The 14328-nt window shown below is 32.4% G+C and overlaps 1 long non-coding RNA gene and 1 pseudogene across 1 annotated transcript; both read left to right on the forward strand.

The window, feature by feature from the left end:
• Positions 1 to 3123: 3123 nt before the first annotated feature.
• LOC113367219 lies at positions 3124 to 4736 on the forward strand (annotated as a pseudogene).
• Positions 4737 to 13677: 8941 nt separating this feature from the next.
• On the forward strand, positions 13678 to 14328 carry LOC113368373. The gene is made up of 4 exons (XR_003366389.1): positions 13678 to 13725; positions 13820 to 13964; positions 14050 to 14169; positions 14240 to 14328. It is a non-coding gene; the product is annotated as an uncharacterized LOC113368373 (long non-coding RNA).

Raw genomic sequence — 14328 nt, forward strand, 5'->3', positions numbered from 1 at the left:
CTCTTTGACCATCTTTTATCTGTGCATCTCACAACGTTCTTGGTATGTGTAAGTTGTTGGCTCTCTAAAAATAGCGTTACTAATGGTATCGTAATAGTTTTGTATCATATCCCTTGCTTGTTGATTTGCTAGCACAGGTAATGTAGATTTAAGATGGTTCTTATAGATTTCTATTTCCTTTGCACTATTGAATTGACAAACTGGTTTATTGGTGAAACGCGCTCTGCTTGGTTTATGTTTAGATATTTTTTACTGCACCTCTGATGGCGCGATGGTCAGATGGGTAGTTCAGGTTTAAGACCTCGAATTTTGTAAATGATCAAATTTGGTTTGTGAGAATGTAATCAATCTCGTTTTTATGTCCATTCGGCAACTTCCAGGTCCATTTACGGTTTGGTTTTTTCTTGAAGCAGGTATTTACTATTGTTAGCTTGTGTATGAGTGCAAAGTCAACAAGTTGCTGTCCCCTGTTATTCCTTGTGTCAAAGCCATGTTCTTTCACGACTAATTCCTGGTATTTTTTTATGTGCCCACCTTCGCGTTGAAGTCACCCATAGGTGTTTGTGCGCCGTTTTTAATGCTTCCTCAATTGACTCATATAATTCGTCGATATCCGTTTCTTCTGCATCTGACGTAGGCAAGTAGACTTGAAGAATGGATATCGTATGACCTCCTATGTCTATATTGAGTATGGCTGAACGCTCCGATATACCAATAAAGCTTTCTATGTTATTTTTTCATCTCCTTGTTTATTATGAAACCTACTCCGTATTGACCCTATATAGCAAAGAATAAAGTTATCATATTCCTTAATTTCACGACCTTGACGTCTCACCTCTGAAATTCCCATTATATCGTAGTTTATAGCGCTTAAACAATTTTCTAATTCCAATTGTCGTTCGTAAGTTGATAGAGTCTTGACATTGAATGTAAGTATTTTAAGTAAGCAATTTTTATTGCTTTTGTTGCTTGGTGTTATAGTTTTCTTTGGAGGGTTGTGGTCATAATCCTCTACGGTGACCAACCGGGTTGGAGGATATTGTTATGTTATGTTTCGTTGAATAGTAGTTCGTTGGGTTTATATGGAGAGGAGCAGCTGTTTGCTACGCGTTGCTTTTTGTAGTTTCTTGTCCCTGTGCTGTATTTTTTGTAAGGAAATTTAGCATGCTCGGTTTGTTTACTCCTTCGGTAATGCTGTTAGATCTTCTCAGTGGTATTTCTTGATGTTGTGGCTTATTTTTTTTGTTTGTCTGTGTAATTCTTCCTTTTGACATTTCTTCTGTGAGTTTTGATGGCGATGCAGAAAACTTTCTTTTGGATGTTTGTTTAGGTATGACTAGTTTGTCATATTTTAGGTAAGCCATGTTGCCATTTTCTCTCTCTATTTTCAGCTGTTCTTGTAATTGTCTTCTTTTTTCTAGGATCTGTTTTGGGTAATCTTCCTTCATATAGTAGCACGTGTCGCGCAGTGCTTTTTTCTGTTTCAATATATTTATCTTAGTGCTGAGATTTGAGAACGATATCAGAGTGGGTCGTGGTTTATCGCCCTTTTTTCCTAGCCTTCTAACTACTTGTAGATCGGCATCTGTTAATTTGATTGAAAAGTGTAGGTCTAACCAGTGAGCATATGTTTTTGTAAGGTTTCGTATGAAGATTCCAGTTCTTCGATACCGAAAATAACTATGTTTCTTTGTCTCGCCTGTTTTTCTAGGAAGTAGATTCTCTTCTCTTGGTTGTCTACTATCTCCTTGAGTTTCACATATTTCTCTTCCAAAGCAAGAAGTTTTTCCTCTAATATCCTGTTGATGTTTTGTGTGACCTGTTCTGTGACCTTTAATACACTGTTACGAATCTCTTTTTTCTGGTCGTCAAGTTCCAGCTGAATTTTTTTAAGAGCTTTCATAATTTCATCCATGATTATTTTGGAATTAATTTTATAGTTTGTTTTTGTAAGTTACACAGTCTAGTGGCGGCGATGCTCTGTCACCGATACGCGCGCTTCCTAACAGAATGGATAGTGATGATTGTTTATTTCGAAAAGATGGCGTTATTTATGTAAAAAATACCGCAAGATGGCTTGATAGGTTATAAAAGGTGTTTGTACTTGGGCTGCTCGCTCACTACTGACAGTTTATTGTCTAAGATGGCCGCACACACGCCGTGTTTACACAAAACCGCAGCAATTTCGCTTTGACTCGCACGATGGTGTTTGTACTTGGGCTGCTCGCTCACTACTGACAGTTTATTGTCTAAGATGGCCGCGCACACGCCGTGTTTACACAAAACCGCAGCAATTTCGCTTTGACTCGCACGATGGTGTTTGTACTTGGGCTGCTCGCTCACTACTGACAGTTTATTGTCTAAGATGGCCGCACACACGCCGTGTTTACACAAAACCGCAGCAATTTCGCTTTGACTCGCACGATGGTGTTTGTACTTGGGCTGCTCGCTCACTACTGACAGTTTATTGTCTAAGATGGCCGCACACACGCCGTGTTTACACAAAACCGCAGCAATTTGGCTTTGACTCGCACGATGGTGTTTGTACTTGGGCTGCTCGCTCACTACTGACAGTTTATTGTCTAAGATGGCCGCACACACGCCGTGTTTACACAAAACCGCAGCAATTTCGCTTTGACTCGCACGATGGTGTTTGTACTTGGGCTGCTCGCTCACTACTGACAGTTTATTGTCTAAGATGGCCGCACACACGCCGTGTTTACACAAAACCGCAGCAATTTCGCTTTGACTCGCACGATGGTGTTTGTACTTGGGCTGCTCGCTCACTACTGACAGTTTATTGTCTAAGATGGCCGCGCACACGCCGTGTTTACACAAAACCGCAGCAATTTCGCTTTGACTCGCACGATGGTGTTTGTACTTGGGCTGCTCGCTCACTACTGACAGGTTATTGTCTAAGATGGCCGCGCACACGCCGTGTTTACACAAAACCGCAGCAATTTCGCTTTGACTCGCACGATGGTGTTTGTACTTGGGCTGCTCGCTCACTACTGCCTAGACAATATTAGAATACCCCGTGTTCATATAGGGTTCGTTCCATCCGAGCCAAATCGGACAGTTCGAAACTGTTTCAAACTAGACCAAACTCGTTCTGATTTTTTCATGTCAGTTGGCAATGGTTTGGTTTGGATACATCCAACGCGTTCGAACTCGGAGCTCGATTGTATTCGGTGGTATTCGGTACAATTCGGAATTCGTTTGCAGATTATTTGCAGATTAAACGCCCGTTGCGTTCATCGTTCGTTGTTTGATCATAGATAAGGAATAAGTTTTTACAAAGTTTTTATAATATTAAAATATAATAAGTTTTTTTTATGACATTAAAATAGTATTTAGTCGAATTCAGAACTTTAGGACAGTTTCCAGTTTTTTAATTTAGTTAGTACAGTGCAATTTTTATTTAAAATGAGTGATGATGAATTTTTTTTCGATTTTAAAAAGTACGAAGACGATGATGATTTGGATTTATTAAGGTTTGTGGAAGTTGAAAGAAATAAGGGTTATCTTGGTAAGTAAAATGCAATCTGTTACTAAAAAATTTTATAAGTTATTTTGTAATATTATTTTTAACTATTAATAAATCAATCACTATCATAAATATGTTTAGTGATTACTCATTAATTTATTCAATGTGGCTATAAACGATAATCTTATTTTGGCAGACAGAGTGGTTCCATTGTATGATGAGGCACAATTTATGGAACACTTTAGAGTGAGCAGAAATGTTTGTGAACAAATATCTGACCGATATAAAGCAAGTGCAATCTACAATTCAAATACATATGGAATATATGGAAAAATAAGTGCTTTACATCAGGTGCGGCATAAATTTGTTGTTGTTCTAAAAAAAAGTTATAATTAAATATAATTTTAGGTGCAGATTTTTTTGTGGTTTGCGGGACATGAAAGTGCCAGCTACAGGGATGTCAGTGATCGTTTTGATATCACTTTAAGTTCTTTACATAGAATAATTCGAAGAGTTACTTCTTTTCTAAGTTGTATTAGTTCTGAATTTATAAAGTGGCCAAAAGGGATTTCCTAATGTAATTGGAGTAATCGATGGGTGTCACATACGTATAAACAAACCTGCCAAGGATTCAAGATCATTTTTAAATCGAAAAGGATACTATTCCATAAATGTGCGGTAACTTTGTTCATATACTAAAATTTCTAATCATGTTCTAATTTATTTTTTTCAGATGCAAGCTGTTTGTGATGATCAGAACAAAATTATTGATGTTTTTATTGGATGTCCTGGTTCAGTACATGATGCCAGAGTATACAGAAGATCAACTTTGGGTTTAAATTTAAATCAAAAATGTGGTCGATATATTTTATTAGGAGACGCAGCCTGCCCGCTGAAAACAAATTTAATGACACCATTTCGAAATATTAATTCTCTAACGCAGACGCAGAAACATTTCAATAAAAAACATAATAGTGCTCGAAGTACTATTGAGCACACATTTGGGTTATTAAAACAAAATTTGAGGCAACTCTATCATTTAAAAATGAAAAACATCTATCTTATTTGCCATTTTATAAGAGCATGCTGTGTTTTACACAATTAGAATATGAAAGAAAATTTTGAATGTGTGCAGAGAAGCGAAAATGTTTCTCGTTTGAACATTGAGTCTTCGGTTGAAGATGAAGCTAATGTTCAAGAAATAAATGCCCGATTGCTTCGGGATCAAATAGCAGCCGCTTTACAATAAATAATTATAAAATATCAAGAGGATTCATCATTTTATATATAGTCGTGATGAATACAGAAGAAATTGAAAATAACATTATAAAGATATTCAAAATGTTCTTTCATATAAGACATATGGTATTTCACTAGTTTAATGTGTTATATAATGAAATAATTTGTACTTATTAAATAATAATATATTCAAAAAATCATATCAGGGTGTAATAATTAATATATAAATAATTAATTTATACATCTCCATATTTATTTTTTAAAACTGCTAATTTCTCTCTTTCTATTTCTAATATTTCTTTATAAAATTCCCTCTTGTCGTCTCTGATTTCTTGTAACGTAGTCTTTCTTCTTCTGATCCGCCTTGCTCTGGCAACAGTCGATGGCTCAATATCTAAATCTGATTCTGACGAGTCATCATCTGCTGCTGTTGCAATAGCAGATCGTGAAGGCCCAGTTTGTAGCATCACATCCGAAACATTATTTTCATTTTCTGAATTCAATAGGCAGATAGGGTTTGTGCTTTGCGCCCTATTGAAAATTTCATTGAAATCTTCCAAATATTCAAAGGTTAACCGCCTGGGATCTGTTAAAATAATTATTAATATGTAGAAAAAACACTAAGATGTTCACTGCCAAACATGCTTATTACCGGATTCATTTCTATCAATGACTAATTTATAGTTTCTTAGTAGAACCCTCCATCTATTCTCTACGTTATTTTCTTTAAAGCTTGTGCCGAACTCTTCATTAATATTTTCGCTGATTTTCTTCCACATCTCTTTCTTGTTTCGTACATTCAGCGAACGCAATTGAGGTACGTATAATTTATAATAATTTATTAAGGATTTGGTCCGTTCTATGGTCCAGACCGTATCCTGCGGATCACGTTCCTGTACATCTGGCAGTATCAAAAATTCTTCCAATTCTTTAAAATAATAGCAAATTTATTCAAACTTAAAAATTAAAAATGTTTATAATTTTTTATTTAATTTATAAATACCTCTCTCCATTTTTATAGTTTACTAAATCTATATCAAAAATATAAAGAATAAAAATAAATTTATGAACGTTTTCACCATCTATCTTGTACACTATAATAATGAGAAATACCACCTTAAATAATAAAAAACTCGTTTAGTACAAAAAAAATTTTTTTTTTACCTAATGATTAATCATTTCGACTTTCACATAATTTTCCCTTTTACCGTTTTTTATTGCATTAAATTCCAACAACTATTTTCGTTAATTTGAATAATTTTCACCATTAACTTGTAACATTTTACAGATCATATTTTAATAATAATAATTATTATTATTATTATATATATAAATAATAATAATTATTATTATATATATAAATAATAATAAATAAATATATATATATATATATATATATATATATATATTAAACATATTCTAATAAAATGTAACTTAATTATATCAATGAATTTGCTTTTTAATATTTCCTAGTTATCGTTAATGTCGCTTTAATCTAATATTCTACAATGTTTGGACTCCTGTAAATTCATTAAATGTTTAATGTTCTATTTGAGAATTGCGGAGTTTTTGTTTGTGCCGGGTACAAACACAAAATGATAGTTTCAAACTCATCGGACTGCTGGATGGAACGCATCACTGACAATCCGACAGTTTATTGTCTAAGATGGCCGCGCACACGCCGTGTTTACACAAAACCGCAAACCGCAGCAATTTCGCTTTGACTCGCACGATGGTGTTTGTACTTGGGCTGCTCGCTCACTACTGACAGTTTATTGTCTAAGATGGCCGCACACACGCCGTGTTTACACAAAACCGCAGCAATTTCGCTTTGACTCGCACGATGGTGTTTGTACTTGGGCTGCTCGCTCACTACTGACAGTTTATTGTCTAAGATGGCCGCGCACACGCCGTGTTTACACAAAACCGCAGCAATTTCGCTTTGACTCGCACGATGGTGTTTGTACTTGGGCTGCTCGCTCACTACTGACAGTTTATTCTGACTGTAACTGACACTGACATAATAAATATACAATATATAAATATATATTTGTCATTATTTCAGCCTTGTATTAATTACATTGTTTGCAAAACAATTTTTTCTAGTAAACATTAAATTTTGTTAATTTAACAATTTATTGACTTATAATTTTTCTTTTTGCTAAACATAACAATTTTACAACTGTTCATAGTACTCCGAATAGAATTTTTATAACAATAAGGTTATGATACTTACTTTATTCTTCTAAAGACTTTTTCGATTCTTCTAGACACTTTTCGATTATTTTAGTTGCGCAATCATTCAAGTCATCAAGTTCATTCGTTGGCCGCGTGTGGCAGCATTTGTCCCGTTTTTATTTTACTTTGTAGCAAATTCATAATTCAAGTTTATGAAGTTATCGACAATTAAAAGTTATTAAATTAGACATTTGTAATACGCTTGCGCAAATACTTGAACATGAACTTGAGCCGTCTAGGCACAGTGAAAATACGAAAATACGCAATTAAAATAATCGAAAAGTGCTCATGCCCATAGATAAATAAGAATAAATAGATCGCTATCTCGGGCGATTTGACGTTACACTCATTTTAATTTACGAATAGATCACTACATGGCAGCACATGTACATACAGTATGTAAATTAACTAACCCATGGTATTACTTCTACATTTGTACATAAAATCAATACAGCCCAAAAATCTGAAAAAAAATTAATTATTTGAAATAAGAACAAAACATACGAAATACAAAATATATTTTCAAATATATCACAGACATATTTTTGAAGAATTATAAACTAAACAGAAATAACTGACTACTATTAATTAAAGTATATTACAGACATATTTTTAAAGTACTACAAATTGAAGAGAAATAACATATTCATATTAATTACTTAATGACTAATAATAATATATTAAAAACTTAAAAACTAAGAAGTAAAAAGCGCAGGAGTATTGATGATGGAATGACAAATTTAGAAGGAATGACAAGTAATACAATAATTTAAAAGGATAAAAAGAACAGCACATTTTTAAAAAAGAATGAATACTTTCCAAACAAAATAATCCTAAAAACAAAATATATATATATTGATATCCAAATTGAGATAAGACTAAATTCCTAGGATTAAAATTCATTTACGTGACATTCTTGTTTGTTATCTCTCCATTTAATAGTTATTTTGCTACCTAATCAATCATTAATAAAGTTATATTTGACGAAATCTTTGAATAGTTTCTGTATAAGTAAGGAGGTTAGTTAAAACTATAACTAAACCCTTGCGCTTTATAAACTGTCTGGTCTCTTAATTGAGACAATATCAAAATTCTTGCCCTTACATTTTAAGTTTTCGGAATATTTGAAAACTTCTCAGAACATTGTATACTCTGTTGGAACTTATCCTTTAAATTATTGCATTGCGTTTTAATCCCGAAACAAAAATTGATGTATCATACATCTTCTGGGTGTTAAGGCACTCCTATGCCTTATCATTGCATTCTGCGGCAATTTGCAGCTACCATCAAGAACTTCTATTGAATATATTGTTATATCATATTAATTGAAGATATTGTAATTATCATATTAAATATTTTTGCTACAATTAGTATGAAAAAATACCTTTTCGGAAAACTGGTGTCAGAATAGGTGACTTTTAACCTGCACTTGACAATCATAGGGGTGCTGCAAAAATCTTTTTCAAGGTGTTTAGGCTTCCATCTCCTAAGAACATAAGATTCATTTATTAATATTTTTTTGCAAATGTTATTGAAGTATTTAGAGTTATAATTACTTTGTCCTTGGAGTTGCAGATTGTTCTTCTGGTTCTGTATCAGAGCATTCTCCAGTGACTTGAAAACTATTCTGTTATTGCCGTGAAGGAGACACTTCTATTTGGTTTCGATTTCAAATTATCGTTGATTTGTGCCACAAACCGAAGAGTTAGGTCATCCATTAAAAGATTATTCGCCCTCTGCATCCAAATTGAAAGCATCTTTTTACACACAAATTTTTACACACAAATATATATAATATATATTTACATATATATATATATATATATATATATATATATACTAGCTGACCCGGCAAACATTGTTTTGATAAATAAGGTATATTCTAAACCATTTCTAGAGAATCAAAAATATTAATACTTTAAATGCATAAGGATGTGTTGTTTGAATGTTGTATATAATTAGGTATTCTAAAAACAATAAACCCCATTAGTTTGTCTATATTTTGTCAATACAATCAAACTGCAGGTTTTAAACACTTTCTATAGAAAACATCGTATAATCCAATCCGAGTCTTTTTTGGTCTTTCGGCTTATTAATTACGTTTCAAGTTTTTCAGATTCTTTTTGGATTCTGGATTTTGTGTATAATTGTAAATAATACTACTGAGCTTATACAAAATTTTCAAATTTTTGCGAGGAGAGATAAAAAATGAACTAAGTATTTCTGCTTTTTAAAGTTTCAAGTTACATTCGATGAATTAAAGTAAATTTAATAAAAAGTATATATGTAAAGCAGGGCGAGACACAAAGGTCCAATTTGACTTTGAGCAAATATAAACTATATTGTGAAAACCATAACAATTATATCACAACAAATAACACATATCAAACGAACAATTATCTGACTACGTTCAGTAAACTGACTTCTACTTCATCATTGTAGAAATGTGCTTTTTTGATGTCTTTCAAAAATTTGTTATCTAGACCTTTTTATCCTATATGTAGGGTAACTTGTAACGGGCAGGTGGCAAAAGGTTTAAAGCCTTATTATAATTTTAAAGGTATTTTACAAAATAATTACATTTTTAACTAATGCTAAAACTACCAACGGAAGAAAATACTTTTATTATGGATTTTCAAAGATTACCGTTTATCTCCCCCATTTCAAAGATTATCGTTTTCTAATCAAGGTTGTAGCTGGCTATACATCTTTTTTCCTCTACTTTCAAATATTGTTGTTAAACAATGCTTAACTTTACTGATTTTTGGCACATCGGTGGTGGACCTTTTTAATCTCGGACCTTCATATATTACTATCTATTCTGCGATAAATTCTGGGAAATTATAACTGGAAAAATGTTATTCGACAAAATGTCCATTTGATCGATACCAAATTTAGATTCGGAATTTAAATAACATAAATAAAAAATAATATAACCTAGAAAATGTTTTATAAATACCAATGAGTATATAATTATACAAATGATATCTTTCAGAGCACAGTGTTTGAGAAAAATATGCCAAAAAGTGCATTTTCATATTAACATTTCAAAAAAGTTGATATTTTGAGTCTCTAGTAACACTTGCTGCCCGTTTACTAACGTTTTTGTATATGAATAAAACTATAAACAAAACTACTTACTACAAATTTATTATAATTAAATAATATGCGCGTAAAACATTCTATTAAACGTAATTGAACATCATCTGTCAAAAGCGTTTGACATTTAACGAAATTGCCACCGTCAATTGTTTTAATTAAATTACTCTTCAACAAAAATTTTCAAATTAAAAATGTAAAGTTTCTACGCGGATTTGAAATAATTTCTCACCTTTTGGACTTTCTCTGGATTGGCACGAATTTTTCAAGACTAAGACTGACCAAATCGATTCAGCCGTTTTCGAGTTTTATTCGGACATTTGGGAGAGAGCTCCATTTTTATATATAAGAATATATATATATATATATATAACATTTTAATAGTATTTTCATGATACATATTCATTATATGCATAATACATCATTATGTACATACCTGATAATTAGATGCCGAAAAGACATGCATTTTTTTTTATTATATTTGGGGTTATAACAATTTGGCACATAACACTTTATCATATTAACTTAATAATAAATGAAAAAAGTATTCACCAAAACATAATTATATATAAACAATCACAGAAAAACAAATATAACACATCTCAACTACAATACGCGATGACAACTTGACAACTTATAGAAAATGGCCGATCAAATCAATGTAGATCAAGCTAGCTGCAAGATGAATGAAATTCATAGACCTTATACAATTTCATTGTATAAGGTCTATGATGAAATTGGAAATCGTAGCGCCATCCTTCGAACTATTCAAATACCAATCCATTTCAAAACACGGTAATCTACATTTGTTCGGAGATTACCGGCCATGCCCCTAACCCATAGACCTTATACAATACTATAAATTACGAAATTGTATAAGGTCTATGCCCTAACCCCTTAATTTGAATGCATAGACCTTATACAATACATGGACTGCTAGTTGAGTGCATAAAAAGTGTCAAAAGATGTTCTATGGTATGAGGGCATACGAGGGTAATTTTGCGGCCGAGATATGTCAAATACGAACACGAGCTTTACCGAGATTAGTCGAATGCTCTCGATCGTTTAAATTTTACAGTTACTTGGGTCCACGAGATGTTTGATCGCTCGTGTTTTTAAACTAAAAGAGCATAAAAATATACCTGTTGTAAAATTGTTAAAAGTAAAATGTCTTCTAAAATGTGTTTGGTCTGTGGTAAAGTTCCTGATTGCAGTAAAACCTGTTCTGAATGCTTCGCAAGTATTCCGGGAAATTCGACATTCATCGATATAAAAAATCGAGGATATCTTTCATATCCTTCCGATGAAATGTTTAAATTATATTTATATATAGAAACCCTAATTCGAAATTCTTTAAATTTAATGTACAAAAGTTCATATGAAAGCACGATTCTCCGAAAGTTGAATGACTTGGGACTTACACATTTTTTTAGATCAAGCCATTTCCAGCAATTTGTCCAGCACTATCATGACCTTATCAACTTTGTCGCAAAAATGTATTTAACAATTAGAATGCACCATGAAGAACATAAAAAAAGCAAAGTTGATAAATATGTACGCCACTTTCACACAAAAATTGTGCTTTTTAAACACCAATAATAAATATATTACATTTAAACAAATATTTCATTGTTGCTTTCTAATTTCCCATAATAGCTCTAGCCAACTGTTCTTACTTTCAGTGAATTTTATAATATGTAAAATATTTTTTTATTTTTTTTTCTTATTTTCCTTAAACACTTTGTATAACTAAAATAAATAAATAAATATATAAATAGTTTATTACATTCATTAGTTTAACATAAATTGTATATTATATAATATTTTCCCAACAATTTCGAACACACGGACTTTCATTTGACGTTCAAGCGATTGAGTTTGACATATCTCGGCCGCAAAATTACCCTCGTTTGCCCTCATACCATAGAACATCTTTTGACACTTTTTTACTTGAGAAATGTATGGGGACTAGCAGTCCATGAAATTGTATAAGGTCTATGTTTGAATGCCAAAAGCAGCGCCATCACGTCGAGCGGAGGACCCTTTAAGTATTCCTTCTGAACGTAAAAATCGGGCGGGAGAAGCGTCTATATGAACACGGGGTATTCTAATATTGTCTAGGGACATAAGCTTTGAGGCACTTAACCTTAAAAATGTTTACTGCATTTCTTTATTTAATGAATCATTATACTTAATTATGTTTTAAGTACGTTGAAGTAAATTTAATAATTTCAATAAACATTCAGCGTTCACATTATTACTGTATCTTGTATATTATTATTTATAACAATTATTTAATATCTTTTTTCTTTAACAAACATATAAACATGGCCGGTAATCTCCGAACAAAACTCTGTAGCTCGATTTTAGTTAGAGCTGCTCTCCCTTGGAGCGCTCTTGCAGCGATTTGGCACTCATCTGGTAAGAATTTCAACGCGGGCAATCAAACAATTTCGAGAACGTTCGGTTGCGTTTATAAGTGATTAGGATTAGTTTGCAAGCAAAATGTCGATGTGTTACGTTCCAGGGTGCACTAATACCAAAAAATGCAAAATTGCATGTATTTCCAGCGAGAAATGACAAAGTACGTAATAAGGAGAAAATAACCAAACATTAATCACAAATAAATATTGTTTTGGATGTTGTAGATGTTTGCTATTTGGCTGGTCAAAACTAGTGTTTTCTACTAAAACCTATGTAGTATGTAAAATGATTAATAATATTTACGGGCCTTCAACAATAAGTAAGTATTTTTATCAATATGCATACTTCAAAATACTTGCATCTATTACTACTAGTCTGATATAAGTTTTTATTAAAGCATAATAACTGAGACATTTAACAATGCTAGGAATTTTAAGGTTATAGTTATTGAAAGATTAAATTGCCGTCAGACTAACCAACTCACCGATAGGTAAGTTTTTAAGAATTATTCTTGTACTAATAATAAATGTTTGTAATAAATAATTTAACATTGATTTTTTTCAGCAGTTTTTCTCTTGGAAGTAGTTATGAAACGGGTTTACTAAACACAAGTATTGATATGAGACGAATAAACAGGGAAAAACATTAATAAAGAAATTGCAAGCCAGTCTGAAACATGCTGAAATATTTGCCGATCTTCCAATGGCATTGAATAATAGTATTCATAATGATATATTATGTCGGCTAAGAGAAGATACTGATTTATTAAATGGAAGGAAATTCATGCTTAATGATAAAATTCTAGCTAACCCAGACAGCACAAGACATGCCAGGGAATGTCCCACTTGTCCTCACAATCTCCTAATATCGCGATATCCTAAGAATATCCTATGAATATGCAACGGGACGTCTCAAAACCAAAGGACTCGAGCAGGTATACGCGCACGGCTTGAGACCTCGAAACGTATATGTTTGTCCCTTTCTCTTTCGTCGCGTCGGATTTGCGTCCTTTAAGGTTAAGCTAAGCGTCATCAAACAGACGCTTATATGTCGAATTATGTGTGTTATACGCTTATATGTGAATTATTGTGTGTTATAAATAATTAATATTATCTATCAAAATATTCTAAAATTGTGTAATAATAGTGGAAATTTTATGTGTTCTATATAATTATATGTGCGTGTGTGCTATAAATATTGCAGCCAACATATTGAAAAGGGGGCAGATATAAACGATGGTAATTAAAGCTTTCTGTGTACTGTTATTTGAAATACTATGTTACTAGTACAAATAGAATTTTTAATTTAATGCTGACATTTCTACCCTGCCAGCTTTCCAGCAACCATGCCTAATTTTGTATCAAATGCTGTGTTTGAAAGAGGATTGAGAAAGAAGAAATGCTCTCCACTATGTTTGTTGGAGGAGTTTCAACTTGTGGAGGCTATATTTCTGAGCAAAAATATCAAAACACAATTGGTAATCAAAAGTTTATATAGATTTATTTTTATTTGTTAACTTTATCATATACTAAACAAACTTTCTCTTTATATTCTGTATTTAGCCATCAGAGTCCAGCTATGAAAATCCATTTTTGATGATGGTTTGGACAAAGAATTTTGCTAGGGACGAGGAAAGGGCAAAAATAAATTTTGTGATCTAGTGCCTTGCGATGTCATCACAAGTAATTTATATATCTTATACTTATGATGTGTTGTAAATTATGAATTAAACTAATATATAATTAATTCCAGGAATTGCTTTGAAAAATTTGCCGCATGAGACATAGTTTACTGTTTCAGAGGCTGCAAAAAGCTGGCTGCGATGTGCCAATAAATATTAT

This window comes from Ctenocephalides felis, unplaced genomic scaffold, assembly GCF_003426905.1.
Source record: "Ctenocephalides felis isolate EL2017-DRISC unplaced genomic scaffold, ASM342690v1 CF-g0.4_SCAFFOLD_01170, whole genome shotgun sequence".
Classification (NCBI taxonomy): Eukaryota; Metazoa; Arthropoda; class Insecta; order Siphonaptera; family Pulicidae; genus Ctenocephalides; species Ctenocephalides felis.